Source organism: Cydia fagiglandana, chromosome 20 (assembly GCF_963556715.1).
Source record: "Cydia fagiglandana chromosome 20, ilCydFagi1.1, whole genome shotgun sequence".
NCBI classification, from domain to species: Eukaryota; Metazoa; Arthropoda; class Insecta; order Lepidoptera; family Tortricidae; genus Cydia; species Cydia fagiglandana.
The window spans coordinates 6,671,670-6,676,366 of record NC_085951.1 but is presented as its reverse complement, the minus strand read 5'-3'; the positions used below and the strand labels follow the sequence as shown (position 1 = coordinate 6,676,366).

At 38.5% G+C, this 4,697-nt stretch overlaps 1 long non-coding RNA gene across 1 annotated transcript; it reads left to right on the top strand.

Annotated features, from left to right (window-relative positions):
- Positions 1 to 1,413: 1,413 nt before the first annotated feature.
- Positions 1,414 to 2,140, top strand: LOC134674665 (uncharacterized). The gene is made up of 3 exons (XR_010099653.1): positions 1,414 to 1,484; positions 1,846 to 1,999; positions 2,072 to 2,140. It is a non-coding gene; the product is annotated as an uncharacterized LOC134674665 (long non-coding RNA).
- The last annotated feature ends 2,557 nt before the right edge of the window (positions 2,141 to 4,697 follow it).

The following is a 4,697-nucleotide window of genomic DNA, read 5'->3' as shown; positions in this document are numbered from 1 at the left end:
AAAATTCATAAGGTAAACGTCCCAGTGCTTGACACACTAATGCCCAATGCCCAATAAGTAAGTAGATGAAACCCTGTCACCTCTTCTATAGCTAATAATGACGTATATGATAGCCAAATGATAACACTCTGACGTCTACTATCATTTAAGTAAATTTGACTTTTGAAAGTTGGTAGGTTAAATGGAAGCTGTAAAACTTGTTAATTGATGTCATAGTCGTGAAAAAAACCGACCAAGTGCGAGTTGGGCTTGCGTACGAAGGGTTCCGTACCATTACGCAAAAAAGGAAACAAATCAATAAATCACGTTTGTTGTATGAGAGCCCTATTTTGTTTTTAGTATTTTTTTGTTATAGCGACAACAGAATTAAATACATCATCTGTGAAAATTTCAACTGTCTAGTTATCGCGGTCCATGAGTTACAGCCTGGTGACAGACACACAGACGGACGGACAGCAGAGTCTTAGTAATGGGATCCCGTTTTTACCCTTTGGGTACGGAACCCTGAAAAAGCATTGTAAATGGCAAAGTGCATAAATGTGATTAAGCCAAGACTGTTTTACATATCTTATTATAGCCAATTAATATGCTGGTTGATTTTTTGTTAATATAATATATATATGTACCTACCATATAAGGATTGTCGATGTTAGTTTTACCTGGGCATCGGATCGAAGTGTAGCTTCTATTGATTGGAATTAAATTTTTTTTATAGTAACATTTATAAACAAGGTAAGATATTGTCGATATTTTAATTCTATTTTTTAACTAATACAAATGCTTTCTTGATTAGATTTTTACAATTATTGAGACATTGAATTATTGATCCTACCTACTTAGGTAGATAGATAGTAGGGTAAATCGTCAATTACCGACCACCGGCTAATAACTGGCCACTCTAAACTAAAGATGAATTGGTCACCTCCTACCAACCTACCTGCAATAATATGTTACACAACGAAGGCCGCAAATATATCTGACACGATCTTATTTGTAGAGCCATAAGGGTGTATCACATATTTTTGCGGCCTTCGGAGAGTAACATATTATCGCAGGTGACTGTACCTACGTTATACAGGATGTAACAAAATAATGGGGATTTGTTTAAAGGCCATATTTGGTATCGTGTTCTGATTAGGAAAAAGTAGAAGAAAAATGTTTGGCTTTTGTATGGAGGGTTGGCCGACTTGGACAACCTACCCCGGCTGCCCCATAGAAATAAAAAAAAATACGAGACAAAAAATATTTCATCTACTTTTTCCTAATAAGAACATGATACGGAATATGCCCTTGAACGGATCCCCACTATTTCTATTACTACATCCTGTATAACGACTGGTTGTATCGATTAATATTTGATATTAATATTAATATTATAATTGATATTAATATATGAAATTAAATGTTTGATTCAGATGGCACGTATCTGGCTTGTTACATCTGTGGTGCTTGTGGCGTATTTTCAAGTGGCATTTTGTGCTGGCGTAAGTACTGACTCTAGTCTTCTTTAGAGTTCCGTACCAAAAGGGTAAAACGGGACCCATTTACTAAGACTCCGCTGTCCGTCCGTCCGTCCGTCTGTCTGTCACCAGGCTGTATCTCACGAACCGTGATTGCTAGACAGTTGAAATTTTCACAAATGATGTATTTCTGTTGCCGCTATAACAACAAATACTAAAAAGTACGGAACCCTCGGTGGGTGAGTCCGACTCGCACTTGTCCGGCTTTTTTCAATTTACTTCATTCACCCTTCGCCCTTAAACGGATCTCCACTATACTGTTACATCCTGTATAACGGCATCGTTGTCTCAAATTGATATTATATGAAAAAATATTTTCCATCAGGGTAAATGTGTACAGCACTCCGAATGTCCAGAGAAAATGGCGTGCGAGAGCAAAAGCTCCCAGTGTGTGGATCCGTGCCTCACACATCGCAAATGTGGAATTGCATCTACTTGTATTGTCGATGAGCATTTGGCCAAATGTCAATGCGATCCAGGTAACTTCACTTTCGTGTAATAGTTTATTTCTGGTTGCCTCACTATTGCTAACTATATTTTCTTTTCTCCAGGCACTGTAGGTAATCCCTACGAGAGATGCAGCTCCTCGACATTCGATATACTTACTGAAGGACTAGCAGGTTAGGTTTACAGTGTTTAAGGCTTCTACAGATGGTGCAATAAATTGCATGCGATTTTAGATAATGGCTGACTACTTATGTAGGAGCAACGAATTCATTGATCTACTAAATGCTGTAATGTATTGCAAATCGCATGCGATTATCAGTGACATTTGGAGAGGCTATTACACACCAGTTAAATCACGGACTATACGCCATAGAATTGAATAGGGTATACCGGGTCTCGCCTGTAACATGAGCAGATAATTAAAACATAGATTGTACTCCTCAAACGGTGACACTTTAGTTTTAGTTCTAAAACTTTTAAAAAATATTAAGTATTTAGACTCCCTATTTTTCATACATAATAAATATTATCTTCAATGGACGCCATCGCCACGCCATATCCAAGCCATATCATTGTGATTGACGTTGCTTGTCACGCCTTTAACATAACAAAATTCGCAATACATTGCGTCTTAGAATAAACTTTAAAGTGTATTAAAAATCAAACCACAAGTTATTTTTAAAAGTCGCTGAACAAATGTTGGTCATTAGGAGGAGTACAGCCTACAGTTTAATTTTTTGCTCATATTACAGGCCACACCCGGTATAGAGTTATCAGTTATCCACCGTTAGCCCAGGACTTGACTCAAGGTTTCCAAAAGACATGCCATCTGTTCAGTGCCGGATTTAGACATTTGCCGCCCGTAGGCTATGCCGATTTTGCCGCCCCTATCCGCCTCGCTTGTAGGTTTTTTAAAGTACTTTCCTGTCAGGCGTTTAATTTTATAGTACAACACACCATAGCTATATTAAAATGCATATAAGGTCACGTCACTAATGTCACATTCTAGATACACTCTTTATATTTGCCTGATCTGATCGGTGACCGGTGGGTACCGCTGGGTTTTGGCCATTGAGAATCAAGGTGAGGCATTGGCAGCCAGGCTTGATATAGCTAAGGAGTTCGGTCGGGTCTGGCATTGAGTCTGCTCGTGAGACTATGCTATACAATACAAATGGATCGCTAGCTTTTTATCTGGTAGACGCATATGAGCCGTATAGTAGACGGAAGCTGCTCCGATAGCGTGGACATTACCGCTGGCGTTCTACGCTGTCATTCTTGTCATGTCATTGTCGCGGTTTTGTGCTATCATTGAATGATATGATCAGATGGGTCACAATAAAATGTAGTTAATAAAACGAAAACGCGAGCGTAGCGAGCGCGAAATTTTTTTTGAGAAAATAGTAGGTAGGTACTTTTTTAGGGTTCCGTACTTCAAAAGGAAAAAAAACGGAACCCATAATACCACGAAGATACAAGAATCGACGACCATCCCAAATTTACAATGTAGTCAGATGAGTCACAAATAATGTAGGTACATACTTAAATGAAAACGCGAGCGTAGCGAGCGCGAATTTGTTTTCGAGAAAATGGTAGGTACATTTTTAGGGTTCCGTATTTCAAAAAGGTCTTGACATGACAGAGGGCGGCAAAATCGACAAATTATGCTTGTTATTTAAATTTTACAAATAAATTCTGGTCTACCCTATCTGAACAGCACATAAAATATTTTTTGACCCAAATTTGCCGCCCCCTAAAATCTGCCGCCCTAGGCTTCAGCCTACTCAGCCTAGTGGTAAATCCGGCACTGCATCTGTTGTATCCGCAACTTTTTGAGAACATATTTATATAGCGCAGATACAGGGGAGGGGTCCGATTTTTTAATTTCGACTGCTCGATTTCGTGTATTTCGTTTAATAATATCTCAACTACTTAGTCATTTAAATTCTACTGATAGAATTTAAAACGAGTGGTCAATACCACTCGATTCCTAATTTCTATCGCTCGTATTTCAAAACTTATAACACCGATTGCCGAGTGACGAAATCGAGCGATCGAAATTCAAAAATCGCCCCCAAGATGCAAAATGAGTTGGAAATGTTCTCGGAAATTTTATCAAAATTTTTCAACGCCATACAATAATATGAGTTGCAAAAATTGTCCTTTCTTTAAAACTCACAGTTATGGAAACTTTCCAGCGGCGCATCTGAAAGTATAGTTTATAAAAATGCTTTACAGCGCCTGTTTATTCTTCGGAGCCCCCTGCACGTCCGTTTACTGCTTTGTTCTAACTGAAAACACCGTGTCCATGCTAGATGCCGTCGTGGAGGAACCAGCGGTGGCTCAAGCGCACAATACATAAATTTGAGTGAAAGAACCAGCCTGCAGAAAGCAATGCAAGACTACTTCTAGAGTCAGACCAAGAAAAGTCTGACGTCTGACAAGAAACGTCAAACTTCTATAAAATTATGACGTATTTGATAAATAACACTTGCGCTGCGCGTGGGCTATCAAATCCGCTGCAGACTTTTCTTGGTCCGACTCTACGTGTAATCTCCAGTGTTGATAAAAGTTGATAATTTGCCTGACTGGCAAATGTCAAGTTAGGTAATGAATTATAATGTGAATGTTGTGGTAATTTTTTATATATTTCACCAATTAAAAACTAAAAAAGTTTTTTTACCTGTATGGCTGTATTTTAAGAATGTGACGACATAAACTTATAATGTG